The sequence below is a fragment of the Chelonia mydas genome, chromosome 13 (assembly GCF_015237465.2).
Source record: "Chelonia mydas isolate rCheMyd1 chromosome 13, rCheMyd1.pri.v2, whole genome shotgun sequence".
Taxonomy (NCBI): Eukaryota; Metazoa; Chordata; order Testudines; family Cheloniidae; genus Chelonia; species Chelonia mydas.
Genome location: NC_051253.2, coordinates 36,662,661 through 36,686,433, shown reverse-complemented (window position 1 = coordinate 36,686,433; position 23,773 = coordinate 36,662,661). Strand labels below are relative to the sequence as shown.

At 46.8% G+C, this 23,773-nt stretch overlaps 1 pseudogene; it reads left to right on the top strand.

Moving 5' to 3' along the window:
* Positions 1–4,019: 4,019 nt before the first annotated feature.
* On the top strand, positions 4,020–4,981 carry LOC102933600 (annotated as a pseudogene).
* Positions 4,982–23,773: the final 18,792 nt, after the last annotated feature.

Here is a 23,773-nt window from a genome sequence, read left to right as displayed (position 1 = left end):
TCCGCTGGACTCTTTCCATTTTTTCCACATCCTTCTTGTAGTGTGGGGACCAAAACTGGACACAGTACTCCAGATGAGGCCTCACCAATGTCGAATAGAGGGGAACGATCACGTCCCTCGATCTGCTGGCAATGCCCCTACTGATACATCCCAAAATGCCATTGGCCTTCTTGGCAACAAGGGCACACTGTTGACTCATATCCAGCTTCTCCTCTGCCGTAACCCCTAGGTCCTTTTCTGCAGAACTGCTGCCAAGCCATTCAGTCCCTAGTCTGTAGCGGTGCATGGGATTCTTCTGTCCTAAGTGCAGGACTCTGCATTTGTCCTTGTTGAACCTCATCAGATTTCTTTTGGCCCAATCCTCTAATTTGGCTAGGGCCCTCTGGATCCTATCCCTACCCTCCAGCGTATCTACCTCTCCTCCCAGTTGAGCGTCATCTTCAAATTTGCTGAGGGTTCAATCCACACCATCCTCCAGATCATTTATGAAGATATTGAACAAAACCGGCCCCAGGACTGACCCTTAGGGCACTCCACTTGATACCGGCTGCCAACAAGACATGGAGCCATTGATCACTACCCGTTGAGCCTGACAATCTAGCCAGCTTTCTATCCACCTTATAGACCATTCATCCAGCCCATACTTCTTTAACTTGCTGGCAAGAATACTGTGGGAGACCGTGTCAAAAGCTTTGCTAAAGTCAAGGAACAACAAGTCCACCGCTTTCCCCTCATCCACAGAGCCAGTTATCTCGTCATAGAAGGCAATTAGATTAGTCAGGCATGACCTTCCCTTGGTGAATCCATGCTGACTGTTCCTGATCACTTTCCTCTCCTCTAAGTGCTTCAGAATTGATTCCTTGAGGTCCTGCTCCATGATTTTTCCAGGGTCTGAGGTGAGGCTGACTGGCCTGTAGTTCCCAGGATCCTCCTTCTTCCCTTTTTTAAAGATTGGCACTACATTAGCCTTTTCCCAGTCATCCGGGACTTCCCCCGATCGCCATGAGTTTTCAAAGATAATGGCCAATGGCTCTGCAATCACATCCACCAACTCCTTTAGCACTCTCGGACGCAGCGCATCCGGCCCCATGGACTTGTGCTCGTCCAGCTTTTCTAAATAGTCCCGAACCACTTCTTTCTCCACAGAGGGCTGCTCACCTCCTCCCCATGCTGTGCTGCCCACTGCAGTAGTCTGGGAGCTGACCTTGTTCGTGAAGACAGAGGCAAAAAAAGCATTGAGTACATTAGCTTTTTCCACATCCTCTGTCACTAGGTTGCCTCCCTCATTCAGTAACGGGCCCACACTTTCCTTGACTTTCTTCTGGTTGCTAACATACCTGAAGAAACCCTTCTTGTTACTCTTAACATCTCTTGCTCGCTGCAACTCCAGGTGTGATTTGGCCTTCCTGATTTCACTCCTGCATGCCCGAGCAATATTTTTATACTCCTCCCTGGTCATTTGTCCAATCTTCCACTTCTTGTAAGCTTCTTTTTTGTGTTTAAGATAAGCAAGGATTTCACTGTTAAGCCATGCTGGTTGCCTGCCATATTTACTATTCTTTCTACACATTGGGATGGATTGTCCCTGTAACCTCAATAAGGATTCTTTAAAATACAGCCAGCTCTCCTCGACTCCTTTCCCCCTCATGTTATTTTCCCAGGGGATCCTGCCCATCAGTTCCCTGAGGGAGTCAAAGTCTGCTTTTCTGAAGTCCAGGGTCCATATTCTGCTGCTCTCCTTTCTTCCCTGTGTCAGGTTCCTGAACTTGACCATCTCATGGTCACTGCCTCCCAGGTTCCCATCCACTTTAGCTTCCCCTACTAATTCTTCCCGGTTTGTGAGCAGCACTTCAAGAAGAGCTCTGCCCCTAGTTGGTTCCTCCAGCACTTGCACCAGGAAATTGTCCGCTACCCTTTCCAAAAACTTCCTGGATTGTCTGTGCACCGCTGTATTGCTCTCCCAGCAGATATCAGGGTGATTGAAGTCTCCCATGAGAACCAGGGCCTGGGATCTAGTAACATCTGTGAGTTGCCGGAAGAAAGACTCGTCCACCTCATCCCCCTGATCCGGTGGTCGATAGCAGACTCCCACCACGACATCACCCTTGTTGCTCACACTTCTAAACTTAATCCAGAGACTATCAGGTTTTTCTGCAGCTTCATACCTGAGCTCTGAGCAATCATACTGCTCTCTTACAATGCAACTCCCCCACCTTTTGTGCCCTGCCTGTCCTTCCTGAACAGTTTATATCCATCCATGACAGTGCTCCAGTCATGTGAGTTATCCCACCAAGTCTCTGTTATTCCAATCACATCATAATTCCTTGACTTTGCCAGGACTTCCAGTTCTCCCAGCTTGTTTCCCAGGCTTCTTGCATTTGTGTATAGGCACTTGAGATAACTCGCTGATCGTCCCTCTTTCTCAGTATGAGGCAGGAGCCCTCCCCTCTCGTGCGCTCCTGCTCGTGCTTCCTCCCAGTATCCCACTTCCCCACTTACCTCAGGGCTTTGGTCTCGTTCCCCCGGTGAACCTAGTTTAAAGCCCTCCTCACTAGGCTAGCCAGACTGCTTGCGAAGATGCTCTTCCCTCTCTTCATTAGGTGGAGCCCATCTCTGCCTAGCACTCCTCCTTCCTGGAACACCATCCCATGGTCAAAGAATCCAAAGCCTTCTCTCCGACACCACCTGTGTAGCCATTCGTTGACTTCCACGATTCGACAGTCTCTACCCGGGCCTTTTCCTTCCACACGGAGGATGGACGAGAACACCATTTGCGCCTCAAACGCCTTTATCCTTCTTCCCAGAGCCACGTAGTCTGCAGTGATCTGCTCAAGGTCATTCTTGGCAGTATCATTGGCACCCACGTGGAGAAGCAGGAAGGGGTAGCGATCCGAGGGCTTGATGAGTCTCGGCAGTCTCTCCGTCACATCGTGAATCCTAGCTCCTGGCAAGCAACAGACTTCTCGGTTTTCCCAGTCGGGGCGGCAGATAGATGACTCAGTCCCCCTGAGGAGAGAGTCCCTGACCACCACCATGCATATCTATAAAGGAACTGTGTACTGACTGTTTATTATATGTGAGATACTTTAGATTATTTCTGGAGTATCTTATGAGTAATTACAGAGTTTACATCAGTTGCGAAAGTTGGTGCATGAGAATTTCATCAAGAGCGTGGTGTGGGCTGAGAGAGGTGAGCAAAGAACTGTCAATATGGAACTATTTATAAGCAAATAAAACTTATCCCTTCAAATGTAACCTTTTCTCTGCCTTATGTGCCAATTTCTAGCAGGGTTTCAAAGCCCCAGAGAGCAAAGTTGTTTCTTTTTATTCTTTTCCTTCTCAAATATCCCTGCTTAAAACACAGGACACTCCATCCCACAACTGGACATTAAGAGAACATGAAGGCTGCACAATTAAAGACTCACAATTCAGGAAAATATTGCACTAACAGCCTTAACTCTACCCCCATGAGCCAGATTTTCAAAGCCACTTACGAATGTGGCTCCCCAGTTTCCAGTAATTTTAATGAGATCGGGCCATCCGTCTCCTTTACATGGTTTTCACTCTACCATTCAGAGATATGATATATCACTGGTTTTCAACCGGTGGTCCACGGACCACTTTAGGTCAGCAGCCTATGTCTAAGATTTCCAAAGGGGTCTGCACCTCCATAATTTTCCACAAATGAAAAAAGGTTGCAAACCACTGCGATAGATACAGGATCAGATACTCAGCTGGAGTAAACTGCACAAGTTCCATTAAAATCATTCTTTCTTTTAGAATACCAACTAAAGAAGCAACTAAAGATCAGTGCCGCCATTGTGCCAGGTGGTGCATAACCTCTGATTGAGATCAGGGCCCCCATTGTGCTAGACATTGCACAGACCTTGACCGAGATCAGGGCCCCATTGTGCCAGGTGCTGCACAGACCCTGACCGAGATCAGGCCTGCCATTTTGTTGGGTGCTGCCCGTACCAAACCAATATTATGTTGTTTTTTATGGTGGGCACTTTTCATGCATGGAGGTCGACTGGCATCAGCTTGCCCAGTGGCTACTTGAACTGGTGACGGAGTTTGTGCTGCTGGGGTTATCTCAGACCCAGGAGATCCAGCTCTTCCTCTTCGTCTTGTTCTTTGTCTTCTATTCTGTGATCCTCCCTGCCAACATCATCATCCTTACCATCTGGGGCGACCCTCACCTGGGCTCCCCCATGTATTTCTTCCTAGCCAACCTGGCCTTCCTGGACATCTGCTACTGCTCCATCACCCCTCCCCCCCAAAGATGCTGGCTGACTTCTTCTCCCACCATAAAACCATCTCCTATGGGGGCTGAAAAGCGCAGATCTTCTTCTTCCACTTCCTGGGGGCAGCTGAGGTCTTCCTGCTCATGGGCATGGCCTTTGTCAGGTATGTGGCCATCTGTCATTGCCTGCGCTATGCCAGCATGATGAGCAGGGAGGTCTGCTGTGCCCTGGTGGGGGCTGCTTGGGCTGGGGGCTTCATGCACTCTTTCCTCCAGGTGGTGTTGATCATGCAGCTCCCGTTCTGTGGCCCCAACGAGCTGGACAATTTCTTCTGTGACATCAGCCAGGTGATCAAGCTGGCCTGCACCGATGTCTACGTGCTGGAGTTCCTCATGTTCTTCAGCAGCGGCCTTTCCACCGTGATGTGCTTCCTCCTCTTGCTCATCTCCTATGCAGTGCTGCTGGTCTGACTTCAGGCAGGTGACCCTTCAAAGGGGACGATCAAAGTGGCTTCCACCTGTGTCAGCCACATCATCATCATCTTCATCATGTTTAGCCTGGCCATCTACATCTACTGCCAGCCCTTCCGCAGCTTCCCCCTGGACAAGGTAGTGGCCGTGTTCCACACAGTGGTCTCCCCCCTCATGAACCCTATAATCTACATGCTCAGGAACAAGGAGATCATCAGTGATATGAAGAGGCTGCTGGGCAGACATGGGCTCTGCAGAGGGAAATAGAACAAAGTCAGAGTGAAGTGCAGGGTTTGGAATTATTTCAGGGCATTTCTCTGTCTTGTATTATACAGGAGGTCAGACTACAGGTTACCAAAGAACTCTCAATGTGTACCTATTTTTAAGAAAATAAAAAAAATCCCCTTAAATGTAACCTTCCTGCTGTCCCATGTGCCAACTTCTAGCAAGGTTTCAAAGCCCCAGGAGCAAAGCTGCTTCTTTTTCTATTTTTTCTTCTCCAATCTCCCTGCTTAAAAACATAAAACACTCCATCCCACAACTGGACATAAGGAGAACATGAAGGCTGCACAATTAAAGACTCACAATTCAGGAAAATGCTGCACTCACAGCCTTAACTCTGCCCCCATGAGTCAGATTTTCAAAGCCACCTAGGAATGTCGCTGCCCAGTTTCCATAGAAATCATTCTTTCGATTAGAGTACCAGCTAAACAAGCAACCAAAGATCAGAGCCCCCATTGTGTCAGGCGCTGCACAGACTCCAGTTGAGATCAGGTCCCATTGTACCGGGGGCTCCACAGGCCCCAACTGAGATCAGGGCCCCCATTGTGCCGGGCGCTGCCTGTACTCAAACCAATATTGGGTTGTTCTTTGTGGTGGGCACTATGCGTGCATGGAGAGTGAATGGCATCAGCTTGCCTGGTGGCTACTACATCTGTGTGACTCACTGAGTTTCCAGATCTCTGACAGTTTGGAAAAAGCAGAGGAGGGAAGAAATTGCATCAACCTGAACAGAGTTGAAAAAATCCAGAAAAAATTAAGGGAATTGGAAAATTGTGGGTAGGGTAGATGGAAATATTTCGTTCAACCCACAATGAAATGTGAAATCCGAGGGTTCAAGTCCCCCATCTCCGTGGTGTGAACAAGGACTAGGAAGTTGAGTCTCTTGCTTTATAGCAGCACAGCTACACCACTGGGCTATGGGATAAGCTGGTATAGAAATGTCTCCTGTTGAAGCCATTGCATTATGGATTAATAATTGGAGCCGGGGGGACTGGCCCTTCCAATTCCCACCTTCAAGGCACGTGCCTTGACAAACCAGGCTCTGGAGTGAGGCTGGTGCTGCTGCTTTCTTCCTTTAGCCCAAGGGTTTCATATCAAGTCAGATAATTTCCACAGGAACCATTGAAGGGCTTCCATGCCAGAATATCCCATAGGCTGGTGGCTAACGGGCCTGCTTTTAATAGCGGAGACTCAAGTTCAAATCCTACCTTCCCATCAGCAAGGCGGGGGACTTGAACTGTGGCTCCCACAACCCATGTGTGTTAACCTTTGGGCTAACAGATAAAAAGGAGACATCAGCCCTTCTCCCTCTGGCCATTTCGTAAGCTCCCCACCACCAAAATATGGCAAATCCATGGATAGCTTCAGATCACTGGAAACTGCATTTTGGGGCTCTAGTGTCCCCAGGACTTCAATTCAGGTCTCCTGGGTTCTGTCCACAGCTCAGCTGGTGGTGGGGTCCAGTGGTTAGAACAGAGTAGTGGGGTGCAGTGGGTTAGAAAGGGCAGGTTGGGAGCCAGGACTCCTGGGTTCTATCCTGTCTCTGGGAGGGGAGGGGTGTCTAGTGGGTTAAAGTGGTTGGGGCTGAGGTCCAGAACTCCTGGGTTCCATCCCCAGTCCTGGGGGGGTCATTGGGATCTAGTGGGTCAGAGCAGTGGGGTCTGGGAGCAGTGGCAGATTAGTCACTGGGCCAACTAGGCCCGTCCCCAGTGGCCCTGGCCAAATGGGGCCTTCAGAAAAAAATCCACTGCCGGGTGGCAAAAGCCCAGAGCGCTGGCCATGGGATAGGAGAAGCCCCCACACCTGACCCCACTCCCCAGCCGCAGCACAGGGAGGGGCAGTTGAAGTGGGGGAAACCCTAGTGCCACGACCCCATTGCCAGCACAAGCCGAGGAGCGGTGGAAGCCCCAGCCTAGCGTGTCCCAACCCCATCCCCAGCAGAAACCAGGGGTGGTAGGGGAAGCCCCCGCTGCCCCGTCCCAGGCAGAGGCTACAGAGTGGCAGGGGAAGCCCCTGCACGGCAGAAGCACCAAGCGGGTGGGGCGGGAGAAACCCTAGGGCCCCAACCCTGGTCCCCTGCAGAAGCTCTGGGGGTGGCAGAGGAAGCCCCAACCCCAGCACCCCTGCTGCGGCCCTGGGACTGGAGGAGCTCTCGCTGTCTACCACGGCCTCAGGGCCGGGGGAGCTCTCACTCCCTGCTGCGGCCCTGGGGCCATGGCAGGAGGACAGAGCTTCTCTGGTCTTGAGGCTGCAGTGGGGGGGGCAGAAAGGAGCAAACAGGTTGTGGAGCCACAGTGGGGGGGGACCCTGGGTGGAACAGGGTGGGGCCCAAGGGAAGGGGCAAAAAGATGTGAGGCTGTGGGTGGTGACACAGGAGGAAGGGGCAAAATGGGGGTGGGACTGCAGGTGCATTTACTCTGGCCCAGGATCCCAGGAAACCTTAATCTGCCTCTGGCTGGGAGCCAGGACTCCTGGGTTTCATCCTCAGCCCTGGGAGGGGAGTGGGATCAGGTGGGTCAGAGGAGCATGGACTGGGAGCCAGGACACCTGGGTTCCATCCCCAGCCCTGAGAAGGGAGTAGGGTCTAGCAGTTAGAGCAGAGGATGTGGGAAGCCAGGCATCAAGTTTTATTAAGTACTGATTGTGTGACTTGGTTCATCTCCCTTTTCTCCCCTGTCCCCATGTTTCATTCCCAGTCCCCCTCACAGAAGGGGATCCTGCAGCACCCCCTGCTGGGGGGACACTGTCTTGCTGGAGCCCCGCTGGCCTGTCCAATCTCCCCGCCCCCCACCTACCCGACCTGGCAGCTGAGATCCCGGCTTCCCCTGGAGCTGGTGAGTTTGCTCAGTGCTGAATTAAGCGAGCAGCAGTTGCACACACACACACCACTACCGAGGTCTGCTCCCCCCCCCGTGGGGATTGGGGACGCCCGTCCCAGCCAGTGGGGATATACCGGGGGCCACGTGGCAGCAGGGGATGGAGATGGCACTCGGCTGAGCGCCTCTCACTCACTAAAGGGAGCTCAGGGTGAGTCTCCACCACTCGCCCTCTTTCTCTTTTATTCCTCCTTTGCTCTCTCTCCGTCTCCCTGCCCCGTGTGCTGCCAAGCACAGCACCCTCCCTCTGTTGCCACCTGCGGTGCAGCTTCCCTACTCCCGGTCTCCTGCCAGCCAGGCGTGGGTTGGGGATAGTACCAGCCCACAGGGTCCTGATGGGCCTGTTGTTCCGGTGCAAAGATGCACTGACCGGGCATGGCTAGGCACGAAGTCGCCAGTGCCCCCTGCATGGCCCCTACTGCAGCCTGGGATCCAGCTGCTTCTCCTTCCTCCCCCCAAAACTCCCATACATCCACATCCCAATGTAAGAGCCTCCTGCGCCAGCCCCCTGCCCACTGGCCATTGCAGCACAGCTGCTCTGTGTCCCCTGGCTCTGCCGGTGCCCCTCACTCCCAACCCGCAGCCCCTTCCTAGCCCAGCCCTGCGCTCCCCCACCCATAGCTCTGCTCATGCCTCAGTCCTGACCAGCAGTCCTCTGCCCACCTAGATTCACACCTGGCCTGTCTGTGGCTTTGCTGAGTCCTCTCAGGACCACGCATGGGCAGAGGGGCTGCGTGGAGAGCTCGGCGCCCTGTCAGTTGCATGGAGATGTTCTCCCTCTCTGAGCCCTGATGTTATTCCGGCTCCTCTCTGCCAGAGCATCAGGTGCAGCCAGGACATGGGACCAGCCCAGGGGACATGACGGCAGAGAAGGAGATAAGCATGGAGGGCACCGAAGTGGGGCCCTGGCTAGCTGCCACCTGATTCCCTCTGCCCCACACACCCCTCCACCCATGGATACCCACGGGTGTGACCCCGGGTTCCCCTCTCCAACTCAGCTCATACTTTCCCTTCCTGACAAGCTGCCTCTGTTCAATGGCTGAGACTCTGTGGTCCAGATTTCCAAAGGTAGTTAGAGGCATTCAATGCAATGGGATTTTTCAGAAGCAGTTCAGGCACCTAATTCCCATTGGGCGCACCTTGCTTATGTGCCTAAACCCCTTTGGTGTTCTGGCCCCAAGAAGACACAGCAAGTCTGTGGTAGAATAGGGAGTTGAACCCACAACCTAGGCTAGTGGTCTCACTACAGGGCTACCCTTACACTGGGGAGCTGCATCTTTGCTCCTTGTGCATGTGTATGTCCAGCGCGATGGCAAGAGAAGTGGACGGTGGTGACCACATTCATCCTCCTGGACTTGTCCCCTGCCCACGAAGTCCAGCTCATCCTCTTCTTCCTCTTCCTGCTCTCTACATTGTCGTCCTCCAGGGCAACATCCTCATCTTCCTCACTGTCTGGGGTCACCCCCACCTGGGCTCCCCCATGTACTTCCTGTTGGCCAACCTGGCCTTCATGGACATCTGCTACTGTTCTGTCACCCCCCCAATGCTGCCCTGGTGGAGATCCTGACCTTCTCCAACAATAGTATCTATGGAGTAACTTTATAATAATTTTGTACAAACTATTGAGTCATTCTGAAGAACCTCTGGAGCAATTCTGTACTAATTTTGCAGGATATATACAGTGTAGCCCAGCTCCTCAAAGCTATTTAGGTCCCAGCTCCCATTGATTTCAACAGCAATAAGGAGCCTAGAGTTATTTGAAGATCTGTGCCTAAGAGTGCAGTATTTCTGTAGTATTTACCAAGTAATTCCTTACTAATTTTGTAAATGTACGGTCTGTAATATTGTTTTCTATGAGTAAACTCAGGTTCTGGTCTCATTTACTTTGGTGTAACTCTTCAGTATTTGCTGAGTAACTATACACTATAGATGGAGTAACTCCATAGTATCTGTGTAGTAGCACTGTAGCAGTTACAGCATATCTGAAGAGCAACCCTCTTGTACTTTCCTCATTGCTATGAAATAATTGGGTAGTATTTACAGAGTAACTCTATAGTATCCATGGAGATGACCTGTAGGATTTATGGCATACCCCTGCTGTCATTCCAGAGCTAAGCCAGCTCTGGGATGGTTATTTATTGGCACATATCAGTTAATAGTAATAAGGTTTATGTTACCTTGACTACTCATGGCAACACACAGCAGGAAATGTGGCATAGAGAGCATGCGTCAAGGACTAACTATGTTTTTCTGGAGTTCCTACCACATGTAGACTCCTCAGAACGTCTGTGCCCTTGAATACCATGTTTCGCTCTTAGTGCATTTGTGGGGATATTTCTATTTGCTCCACCCACTCAGCCATAAGTCACCTGAAGGAGGAAAAGATTTGTCTAAATGCGGCACTGCTTGCTGAGGACCAAACAGAGTTTGGCTGGCAGGTTCATGGGATACAAACAAATTCTGGCTTAGCTTGAATAAATTCTGTATGGCCAACTCAGCTTCTGTACAGGTTCCAGAGTAACAGCCGTGTTAGTCTGTATTCGCAAATAGAAAAGGAGGACTTGTGGCACCTTAGAGACTAACCAATTTATTTGATCATAAGCTTTGGTGAGCTACAGCTCACTTAGTATGCATCCGATGCAGTGAGCTGTAGCTCACGAAAGCTCATGCTCAAATAAATTGGTTAGTCTCTAAGGTGCCACAAGTCCTCCTTTTCTATTCAGCTTCTGTAGCCAGCATGGATTGTCTATTGCAGGAATATGGGCAATTTGATATCATGACAAAATGCTTCCAGGGGATTTATCAGCGAAAGATCATGGATACTGATGTACTGAGCATTTAAAACCCTCCAGGAGGTAAGGAAGTGTCATTAGCTCCTTTATAAATGGGGAAACTAAGGCAAAGAGAGGGGACAGAGCTATCAAAACATCACACAGAGGGTCTGTGACAAAGCTCGGATTAGAATCCTGGAGTCCGGGTTTCCAGCCCCATCATGCTTCAACTACTAGACCCCACTCCCCTCCCAGAACCCAGGAGTCCTGGCTCACAGCCTCCATTCGAACTGCTATTGCTCTCTCCCTATTGGCTATTTTACTTTCAATTCTGCAGTACATAAATACATTGTATTATTGTACAATTAATCATTGTATTATTATTAGAGCTAGGAGCTGATTTTTTTCAGATGGGTTCCAAAATATCCCCTGGGTCTTCTAAACGCTCCTAGTCCTGAAGTTTGGACCCTGAGTCTAGCATAAATCAAGCATTTCAAACCAAGAAAGGAGCTGGTTCTGTTCGACCAGAAGGAAAAAGCGGTGACTGGCAGCTCCTCGAACCGCCACTAGAGGGCAATAAAATACTGAGAAAAAGACCTCAGCTGCTTCCACACAGAGCGACGGTGACCAGTCTGTTTTGCAACCGGTCCCAAAACCGGCCTGGCCTCGGGGCTGGGAACCACGGATCGGGCCATCCCCCCGCAAGAGAGGGCGTCTTTCTTCCTGTCGTTCCAATTTCCAGCCCAAAGGAAGGAAGAGAGGCGGCTCCATATTGATTTCTTTCAAACTCTCATCCATCTGCCCCTTGTGCAATTCCCTCTGTCTGAGCTCCAGAGGGGCCGCCGTGTTAGTCTGTGTCCGCAAAGAGACCAGGAGGACTTGTGGCACCTTAGAGACTCCCACATTTATTTGAGCATAAGCTTCAGTGGGCCACAGCTCCCTGCATCTGTCTGAATGACCCGGTTGGCGAGGTGATAAGTTTTCTTGGACCAACACCTGTTGGTGAGAGAGACACATAAGTTGGTCCAATAAAAGATATCACCACACCCAGCTTGTCTCTCTACCCTCCTGGGGCCCACACTGGAACAACAACACTACAATCTCTCTATCTCGCTGTCTGTCCTGTAGCTATCTGTCTATCCGTCCCTTACACAACCCTCTGTCTCACTATCTGCCCCATACCTACTTATTTATCTTTCGCTATTGCAGGTATCCCTCCTTCTGTCGCTCTCTCTCTCTCTACCCGTATCCATCCACCTACCTATTGCTCTGTGTGGTGTTATCTCTCTCTCTCTCCTATCTGAACTTAATTATCTATCCAGTTCACACATATCTCTCCCTCTCTCAAACATACTTTATCTACCTGTCTATCATCTTACTCGTATATTGTAGTATCTGAAGGAATACTTACCTTGGAAAGTTCCTGGTGCTAATACAATTAATTGAAATCCCATGTCGCTTTTTATTACTTTTGACCCTACTCCTGTTGGTGTCGTTTAGAGCTTTATTTTGATGCAGAGCTGTATAATAATTTTTAAATGTGTGTAGTCAGCTCCAAATAATAAAAAAAAAACGTTACATATATTTAAAGGGACCTCAGCAATAAAAATATACAGAACTTGTAAATAAATATTCATTAATAATAACCATATGTATAAAGTAACCTAACTGAATACCAATATATTTGAAAATAAATATTTTAACAATATTAACAATCATGACTATAAAATCTAAATAATAATGTTAATCTTTTGCAATCATGTTTCAATTACAATAATATTTATAAATCATTCAAATACTGTTCCAATTCCTTATAATATTTATTAATAGCAAATGCATTGTTTAGACCTCAATCTAATGTTATTTCAAACTGTTTATATACATTTATTTAAAGCAATCAATGTGTTTATGAAGCAGTCTGACAACACTTCAATGAGTTTTCAAGTGTTTATTAGAAGCAATCATGTTATCAGTCAAAGAGCATTTCATTCAGTTCACAAACACACATTAAGAGCAATCAGGGTGTTTAAGGCAATCTATTCTCATTTTATCCTGCTTGTACACATTAATTAAACATAATGCTGAAAAAAAATCTAATGATGCAGATCTTTATAAGCATTTATTATTGATAAGAAGAGGAATGATTAAATATAAATCTTTAGTAACTGTTAGAAGAAAAACGAAGCAGGTTGACCCAGAGGAAGATATGAGTACAGGCTTCTTTATTGCGATACTTGTTCCCCTGGACCAGATTGTCCAGTAAGCACTGGATTAGTTACAGCATACTCTTTTTATTTAAGTTAGTATTGTGACAGGGTCGGGCCAGATGGTTACAGGAGAGTAATAGAAGGCAGATATATTAGCTCCAGGTTAAGTAGGTCCCTTTTCCCTGGGTAAGATAACAGGGAAGGTTCTAGAACAATCAGGAACCTTCTGGAGATAATTAAGACAGACAGGCTGATTAGAACACCTGCAGCCAATCAAGAACTGCTAGAATCAATTAAGGCAGGCTAATCAGGGCACCTGGGTTTAAAAAGGAGCTCACTTCAGTTTGTGGTGCATGTGTAATGAGCTGGGAGCAAGAGGCCCTAGGAGCTGAGGGTGAGAATGCGGACTGTTGGAGGACTGAGGAGTACAAGCATTATCAGGCACCAGGAGGAAGGTCCTGTGGGGATACAGAAGGTGTTGGGAGGAGGCCATGGGGAAGTAGCCCAGGGAGTTGTAGCTGTCGCACAGCTGTTCCAGGAGGGACTCTAGACAGCTGCAGTCTATAGGGCCCTGGGCTGGAACCCGGAGTAGAGGGTGGGCCCAGGTTCCCCCCAAATCTCCCAACTCCTGGTCAGACACAGGAGGAGTTGACCTGGACTGTGGGTTCATGAAAATGGCCAAACTGAGGGCTGCCGTGAAGCTCCAAGGCGAGCAAATCCGCCAATAAGCGCAAGACCCACCAAGTAGAGGAGGAACTTGGTCACAGTATGTAAACACCTACATCCGTTACAAGATCCCAAAAACCCTTATTAAGTAATAGAAACTCCTATACTATGATTACACCCACCCCTATTGACTGATTACAGCATTATACATATTATACACACATCTTTCCCTTGAAAATACATTTCTTTGCAGTGATTTGTTGCTAAAAATTCCCTTAATCTGCAGTTTTCAGGGGAGGGAGGAAGGAACCATCATGACCCAGGGCTCGCTTATGTAGCTGGGAAAGGAAGGGAGGAGGAGATAACACTTCTTTAGATCCCCACATTTCTTATGCAGCTGCAGCACTTATCAATACTTATGAAGGAGAAGGGAGGGGAAAGGGGTAATGCTTTATCTATTAAGCAAAGGGGACTAGTGCATGCCTGTGCCCACTCCCTGATACCATGCCAGCACACCAGCGGTTTTTCATGTCTGTTAGTTAACCCTTACATATCCCAGCAGTAACCTCCTCCTCCTCCTCCTTCTTCTTCTTCCTAGCCCCAGCTATATGTGGTTGGCTCTTTTCAGCTTGGAAAAGAGACAACTAAGGGGATATGATAGAGGTTTATACAATCATGACTGGTGTGGAGAAACTAAATAAGGAAGCGTTATTTACTCCTTCTCTGTACACAAGAACTAAGGGTCACCAAATGAAATTAATAGGCAGCAGGTTTAAAACAAACAAAAGAAGTATTTCTTCAACAATGCACAGTTAACCTGTGGAACTCCTTGCCAGAGGATGTTGGGAAGGCCAAGACTATAGCAGGGTTCAAAAAAGAACTAGATAAATTCACGGAGGATAGGTCCATCAATGGCTATTAGCCAGGATGGGCAGGGAGGTGTCCCTAGCCTCTGTTTGCCAGAAGCTGGGAATGGGCAACAGGGGATGGATCACTTGATGATCTGTTCTGTTCATTCCCTCTGGGACAGCTGGCATTGGCCACTGTTGGAAGACAGGATCCTGGGCTAGCTGGCCCTTTGGTCTGACCCAGTATGGCCATTCTTATGTTCTAATAACCTGTGTGTTCTGTTATAAACACATATTGGTAATGCTAGTATATTTACAGACCAATCTAATGTTGCCTTCATCTGTTTATACCCATTGATTAACAGTATTCTCACTTTTATAGCTCATTAGAAATAAACCTGGATCTCTTCATAAATATAAATCAAGAATTCGGTTGGCATAGCAATCTCACTGAACGTAGATCTCTATGTCAATAAACATGAATTATCTGAATTAATAGGTGCTGAGATATCTTAATAACAGCATTTTATTAAATAAATAAACATATTAAAACAAATTTAAACTAGTACAATTTAGATCTCAAAATCACTGCTTAGATTTCTGCATAAATGCATGTTTCTCCTTATTATTTGATCTTTACAAACTATAACATCAGATGACAAAGAATATAGAAATTAGTATTTGTGCAATTAATAATAATAATTAATAACTTATCTTGTGAGAGCAAAAATGACTCCATTGTTATTTCAAAGCTAGCTCTGTCTAATTTTCATTCATACCAGTTGGGACTATACTAGAAAAGAGATTTTATTTTTACAGCATCCAAATTGTACTATTTATTTGGAAAATCAAATGCTTTCCAGATGAAAAATTGTTACCAAATTCAATAAAAAGCAGTCACCAACTATGATAATTTACATAGAGCAAAAGCTCAAAAAAAAATGAACTTTTAACATTTATATTCCCCATCCACCATGTGGGATAACTGTTCCCCGCAGAGTCACAGATCTCTGTTAATGTTGTTTTATTAATGATCTGTTATTAATAATGGCTAGTTATGAATGTTAACCATTAACTACTAGCTCCTGATTAATAAATTATAACAAATGGCAACAAATCAATTGATAACTGATATGTGTTCATTATTTGATAACGGATGGATGGTCATTAATCATTAATCCAGAACAATTGGTATTCATGCTGAATAATATGATTGCAACATATCTTTCGTATAGGATGCAGAGTTAATTCCAGATTCAGGACATGTCCCTTATAGTAACTTATCCACCCTAATCATTTATAATGTGCAGTTAGTAATTATCAGCCGGTCTTTAATTATTAGTGAGTAATAATTTTGAAACTTACTGGTCATTAATGATTAGATTTCTGCTCTCAAGGGTGGTATGTTGCTAAGCATTGTTTATTATAGTCTTACAAGTATATATGAGAATGATAAGATTCATAGACAAGGATTTACTTTCATTTATTGGTATGAATAGGGGTGGCTAAGGTTATCAGTGTCACAGAGCCAGAAAAGTTCCTGAGGCAAAAATCTCAAAAGCTCACAAGTCCACAAAGGTTGCACCTGGGATCCAAATTCAGCTACTGCTACCAAGGGGATAGAATGTTACCCTCGCTTAGTAGAAGTGACATTCACATTAATCTGGCTTATCCCAGGGGACAATGCCTAGGAAACCCTCTCCTGTTTGAGACTGAAAAATGTGGAGAGCTCAAACTGTAGGCTATTGCTTCAATGTATCTGTGACTCAGAATTCAGGCTGGCTGCCTTTCTGGAGCATGTGTGAGTTATCGTTATCGGGCTCAGTACACAGGGAAATGGGGAAATTTGCCAGCTCGTGCTATAGAGCGGGTCCAACTGGATGATCTAATGATCCCGTCTCCCCTTAGACTGATGAATCTATGTGAGCAGGGAAATCTGAATCCCAAGATGCCTTATTGTCTCAAAGGACTTCATAATAGCTATGGTAACGATCATTTATAGTAATACATAAAGCACCAGATCGTCGGCTGGTGACAACTGGTCGCAGCTCCATTGGAGTCAATAGGCAGATCCCCAGCTGGAGTCAACTGAAGCTCCGTTGAGACACAGGAGCTCAAGAATTTGTCAAAGGAGTTTTATACAATTTGTCACACAAAGAACACAAACACTTTACCATTGGGGAAAGAGACACAAAAGAAGTTACTAGACTTGCTCAAGGCTGCATTGGAGTAGAACCCAGGAGTTCTGCTTCTAGACCCCTACCATTCTTTAATCACCCAAAGCCACCCCTTCTCTAACCAGTACCTAATTTCACAACAAGTTGTCTATGATGCCCATTCCTCCTTCTATGCCATGCTCCAGATCCCAGTGCAGAACCTCGAGGATCTCCTAAGTCCCAAGTCCTCAACTGAGGTGGATACCCCAGGTGATTATGGCTCCCCAGACTCTTGGTTGCAATTTCACCCAAGATTCACCCGATGGCAAATGTCCCACCCATGCCCTGATACCCATTGGTTTGGCTGTTGCACCAGGGATGTGGCCGAGCCAATAGGGAGCTTCCTCCTTTCCCACCGGTGGCCAGATTTGAATAGGCAGCCCTGATAAACAGGCTGAGTGGATGATGAAATCTATATATCTATCTATCTATGTATTTTCTTCAGCCTTTCTATTTTCAAAATCTCTAGTTATCTACTGATCCTACAATCTGTGATATCTTCACATCTAAATCTCTCTATTAATCCATCTGTGATATCTCCCTTTCTCTTTCTGTCAATCCACCAATATACTGCTCTATGCTGGGCAAAAGGAGTATGGATAACATTCTGGTGTATTTTGTGCAGCTAGATGGTGCCAAAACATCTCCTTCAGGGATATATATATTGAATAATGGGCACTAGGGGGCAGCAGAGGTTGGGGGCAGGGAAGGGGCGAGGCTGTACTGTATAATGGGCACCAGGGGGCAGCAGAGGGTGGGGGTGGGAAGGGGCAGCTATACTGTATAATGGGCACCAGGGGGCAGCAGAGGGTGGGGGTGGGAAGGGGCGGCTATACTGTATAATGGGCACCAGGGGGCAGCAGAGGGTGGGGGTGGGAAGGGGTGGCTATACTGTATAATGGGCACCAGGGGGCAGCAGAGGGTGGGGGTAGGAAGGTGCAGCTATACTGTATAAAGGACACTTGGGGCAGCGGGGGGGGGGTGGGGAAGGGGCGGCTATAGTGCATAATGGGCACCAGGGGGCAGCAGAGGGTGGGGTGGGGGAGGGGCTGCTATACTGTATAATGAGCACTAGGGGGCAGCAGAGGTTGGGGGCAGGGAAGGGGCGGCTCTACTGTATAATGGGCACTAGGAGGCAGCAGAGGGCGGGGGCGGGGAAGGGGCGGCTGTACTGTATAATGGGCACTAGGGGCAGCAGAGGGTGGGGGTGGGAAGGGGCGGCTATACTGTATAATGGGCACTGCGGGCAGCAGGGCCAGGACTAAATACCGCTACATATTTTCAAACCAATCCCAGTCCCAAGCAAACCAGGCTGTAGATTTCCATCCGAGGCCTGTGAGTCCCAAGGCAGGACAGTCCCTGACAGGCTATGGGCAAGAGCAGAGACATGGTGTCGACCCACCCGGCCCAGCCAGCCCCACCCTGCAGCGCACTCGTTAGCCCTGAGATCTGTTCGCTCGGCTGAACGACCAAGCGCTCCAAGGCCCACCTGGTGTTTGTCTTCTGTGTGTTTTTCTCCTCTCCTCATTCAGCCCTCAGTTTATTTTCTGCCCTTCTCGGTGTTGTTCTGATGCGCGGGGACTTCCCGCCGGACACCTGCTTCTCCGGAGCAGGGCCGAGGGGACGCCCCAGCACTACAATTAGACCCTGTTTTCTTCCGGGAACTGAAATCAGGAGAGGGCCGGAAGTCAGAACTGGGACCACCCGAGATACCACAGCAACCGCAGGCGATACTCAGTGGACAGCTGCTCTCTCATGACGGGGTTTCCAGGTTCCTTCCCCACTCTGAACTCTAGGGTACAGATGTGGGGACCTGCATGAAAACCTCCTAAGCTTACTTTTACCAGCTTAGGTTAAGACTTCCCCAAGGTACAAACTATTGTACCTTTTGCCCTTGGACTTTCGCTGCCACCACCCAACATCCAACACCAGTTACTGGGAACGAGTCCGTTTGGAAAAGTCTTTCCCCCCAAAATCCTCCCAAATCTTACACCCCCTTTCCTGGGGAGGGTTTGATAAAAATCCTCACCAATTGGCAAAGGTGACCACAGACCCAAACCCTTGGATCTTAAGAACACTGAAAAAGCATTCAGTTTCTTAAAAGAAGAATTTTAATAGAAGAAAAAAAGTAAGAAGAATCACCTCTGTAAAATCAGGATGGTAAATACCTTACAGGGTAATCAGATTCAAAACATAGAGAATCCCTCTAGGCAAAACCTTAAGTTACAAAAAGACACAAAAACAGGAATATCCATTCCCTCCAGCACAGCTTATTTTCTCAGCCATTTAAAGAAATCAGAATCTAACGCATCTCTAGCTAGATGACTTACTAAGTTCTAAGACTCCATGCCTGTTCTGTCCCCGGGAAAAGCATCACACAGACAGACCCAGACCCTTTGTTTCTCCCTCCCCCGAGCTTTTGAAAGTATCTTGTCTCCTCATTGGTCATTTTGGTCAGTTGCCAGGGAGGTTATCCTAGCTTCTTAACCCTTTAGAGGTGAAAGGATTTTTCCTCTGGCCAGGAGGGATTTAAAAGGGGTTTATCCTTCCCTTTATATTTATGACACGGGGCTTGTCTCCTTTGCTTGGCAGGGCCACGGCCCTTTGCTGTCAGCACACCAGGGCCAGCATCACATTTCCATGGGATCCTTGTTTCCAGATACCCTGGGAAATCTAGCCCAAGCGGCCGTGCGTCTTATCTTTCCCAGGGCTTGGGAGCCCTCTGCCCCTTTTTCTGTGGGTTCTGCATGGGCCTGGGATTTGTAGGAATGGAGGTGCCCAAACGCCTTTGAAGTTCAATGGGTTTTGCGGTCCCAACTCCCAGACACTTCCTTGGAAGTCCCAGCCACTGACTCTGATCCTCACCCACGGTTTGGGGCCCCGGCACTGGAGCGATCAGAGCATGGGATCTGCTAAGCCCAGCATGCGAACTGGACTCCGAGGACTGAGTGGAAGGGGCAGAGCCACCCGGCGGGTTTTCACAAGGCACCAGAGCAGCATTCAGAATTGAGATACTATGAGATTGGTCCCTGGCACGTGTAAGGCAAAGAGTGGGGAATTCCTGCTTCCCTCATGACATCTGCCGTCGGCTGTGATAGTGTCAATGAAAACCCATGGGATGTGGCTGCTATCCAGCCAGGCCTAGATCATGGTCTGGGGACTACAGACGACAGGGACACATCACTGCAGCAGAATTTCAGCTCATTTTCATATACAAAGCAGTTTCCAGCCATTGTGGCTGGGGAGGAAAGATTGAAGATGTGGCCTGATTTATCTGGCACGTCCCTGAGTGTGCACAGAGCCTGAACCCATCACTGTGGGGTGCGGGGAACTTCCCCAGCTAAGCTAGTGTGTTTAATGCAGGATTTTCTCCTAGTTTTGATTATTTGGATTTTAAATTGGATGGGAGCAGTAAGGGAGGAGGGAACTGGGTTGTCATTTCTCTGCGTGGTTTGGATTCAAGACTCCTGGGTTCCATTGCTATTGGAGAGGGCAGTGGGGTTTAGGGGTTAAAGCGGGGAGAGCCTGGGGGCCCGGACTCCTGGGTTCTACTCCCAGCTCTGGGAGCGGATCAGGGACTAGTGGTTAGAGCAGGGCGTCTGGGAGCCAGGACTCCTGGGTTCATCCCCAGCGCTGAGAAGTGAGTTGGGGCTAAGAGTCCTGTGGCACCTTATAGACTAACAGACTCTTTGTCTATAAGGTGCCACAGGACTCTTTGCCGCGTTTACAGATCCAGACTAACATGGCTACCCCTCTGAGTTGGGGCTAGTGGTTAGACCAGGTGGCAGTCACTGGGCACTGCCATCTCTCTGTGTGACCTGCTGCCCTTCCCTGTCCTGTTGGTGCCTCGCTCTCACCATATTTATTTCCCCATCCCACACAGAGAGGGTCCGGCAGCACCCCTTGGGGCTCAGATCCTGGCTCCCCCCTCCCAGGGGTCCCACTCACAGCTCCCTGGGCTCTGTGCTGATCCCCTCACTCCCCACGACACTGAGCTGCAGCTTTGGTCCCCACCCTCTGTGCCCCACAGCTCTATCCCACCCCACCCCCCCGCCAGGCGCAGGAGCGCACCTGCATGAGGACACACACACACACACACATGCTCCGGCCATGATACCAAAGAGCAGGTCTCTCCAAACTCCCCTTCTCTAGCCCTCTTTCCTTCTGCCCGATGGCTCCATCCCACCAGATGCAGTTACCCCCATGGGGTAGACCTAGAGCTGTGAGTCACAGTCTCAGTTCGGGCACCGACATGGCTGAAGGAGCCCGATCTTCCCCGACACTTAGCGGTGGGGAGATGAGAAGGGTCCCCAAGTCTCAGAGGGGCCCAGACCCATGGACGGGCAGAGGGATAGTCCAGGAGGAACAACCTGTCAGAATAACCCCGAACATTGACGGGTCTGTGAGCTAGGGATCCTTCCCCCATGGGAATACACGCGTGTCCTCCTGCCCCATTGGCGTCCATGGGAGTTTGGCCATTGCCTGCAGTAGGGCCAGGACTGGGCCCCCTGTGTCTGATCCCGGTGGCTCTGCAGACGCCCCTGTCCAAGGGGGCCACGGGGAGAATGTTCCCTGGGCTACAGATGGGTCTGAAACAACAACAGCCCAGAGGAAGGAGGAGATGCGGCTCAGTACACCCCGGGGTTATTAGCAATAACAGCACTGAGCCCTCACCCCGCATGGTGCCCCTCCCCATAGCACCAGGACCGAGCAGAGAGCCAGTACAGCACCTGGCAGCCCGATACAGGACAGCTAATATCCATCTGTCCGTCCGTCTGTTCTCTGTGGACTTATCTGTCTCTCTAGCTCTCTGGCTGTGTGTCTGTGAAACTATCCATCTGTCTGTCCTATGTGGAATTATCTAATGGTCCCCGTAAATGAACATCTATTTATCTATCTGTCCATACTATGTGTAATTACATCTATCTATCTATCTCTCTATCTATCTCTCTATCTATCTCTCTATCTATCTATCTATCTATCTATCCCCATTCACCCCCCCATCTATCTATCTATCTATCTATCTATCTATCTATCTATCTATCCCCATACACCCCCCCCATCTATCTATCTATCTATCTATCTATCTATCTATCTATCTATCTATCTATCTATCTATCTACCTTATGTGGACTTATCTCTGTCTATCTGTCTGACCATGCTATGCAGAAATATCAATCCATCTATCTGTACTACATAGAATTATCTATCTGTCCATGTTCCTGTACTTGTATTTTTAGTATCTGAGTGAACATTTGCCTGGTGCTAGTCCAATTAATTGAAAACCCCGTCTCGCTTATTGTTCTTTTAATCCAATTGCTTTGTGTTGTATTTCAAGCTTTCTTTCTCTGTAGAGATTCGTGTAACATTTCACAAGTCTTTGTAGAAAGATTTCAGTCCAAATATTTCACTTAGGTATTTTTAAAATGAGGTAAAGGATGGTAAATGTAACACAGTTCTTGTAAATAAATATATATTAATAATGACTATGTTTATAAAGCAATCCTGTTCATATCAATAGCTTTGAAATCATGTCTTAACAGTTATAACAGTTATGAAGGATGCTATAGGTCTACATATTGATCTCTTGTAATCATACAAGATAACATGATATTATAACATCATATTATAAACCAGTAAAATAACATCATATTATAAACCAGTCAGATATTATTCATTTTCTTTATAAATAAGTTTCAGTAGCAACTGTATTGTTTATAAACCTAATACTCGATCAACCAGTTTATATACCTTTATTAAAAATATCATTATCATTTAAACAATCTACTATTATTTCAATCTCTTTCTACACTAATAATAAACAGTAACATTTGATCTTTTATAAACACACACTGATAATAGGAATATATTTACAGAGTAATCTGATCTGACTTTCTCCTCCTTCTACGTAGTCACTAAGATCACTCCATTTTTCCTATATCTCTTCTGAAGTAAATATGCATCTCCCTATATGTATTTATTAATAATTATAATGTTGTGTATGTGGTACATTTTCTTATACAGAAATCTCATTTTTCTTCGTTCTCTATATGTTAACATGAATTCTCGTACAATTAATATGTATAAAGAGATCCTAATCACATTCAATGAAATAGAAAATACATTCAAATTAGAAAACTAAAATTTCAAGTTAACCTAATAAAATGTAGATCTCTTTTTAGTCTTACCACTTAGATTTCTGTACGCAGATACCCTTCTCCTTAATTTTTAATGTTTATAACATTGTAAAATCAGGAGAAAAAAGAAAAAGAGAAAATAAAAATATTATTATTGTTATTATTGCTATTATATTATTAAATAATGAAGAAATCACATAATAGCAAGAAGTAGATCATGCCTTTTTCCAAGCTAGCTCTTTCTAAATCACTTCAGAACAATAAAGATTCTATTAGAAAACAGATTTGGCCATTATTGTCTCAGCATCTAGCCGATACTATTTATTTTCAAAATCAAACTCTTTCCTGAGAGATTGGGATGAAGAGAGACGCATTGTGATCATTTTCACACAGCAGCATTTCAGACTGAAATTCTCTTCAATCATTTAGATTTCTCTTACACATGATGGAGTCAAACTAACACATAGAGTCACCGATCTCTGTTAAAATTATTTTATCTGTGATCAGTTAATACTGATTGTTAATCATGATCTTTACCACTAATTACTGGTTTATTAAAGAAAGATAAGGCATTTCCCATCACGAATTCAAAACTCATATGCAAGTATTATTCAATAATCAAACTTCGTAATTCATTGAAATACATTTGGCATTTATATTCATACTTCGTAGTAAGATTCTTGCATATATCTGGCCCAATAATTCTATCTCCTATTCTTGATGTGTCTCTCATATAAGGGACTGAAGGGGTTTAATTAATAATGATAAAATTATTATTAATAACTAACAAGTAATGAAGCATTCATAATTTTGTCATACTTTAATTAAAACATGTTGGTCATTTATTATTATTTCCTGTTCTCAGTGACATATACGTAAAAACATTATTTTTATTTTATTTCACATTGATATGATATGTATATTATGTATTAGCTATTAATGAGGAGCTAATATTACCAATTATGATTAGTTACTCATTTATTAGCTATTAATGGTATTAGCCATTGTGGGTCTCACCCCAAGTGCAAGAGACAAGCAAGTTATGAACAGACACAA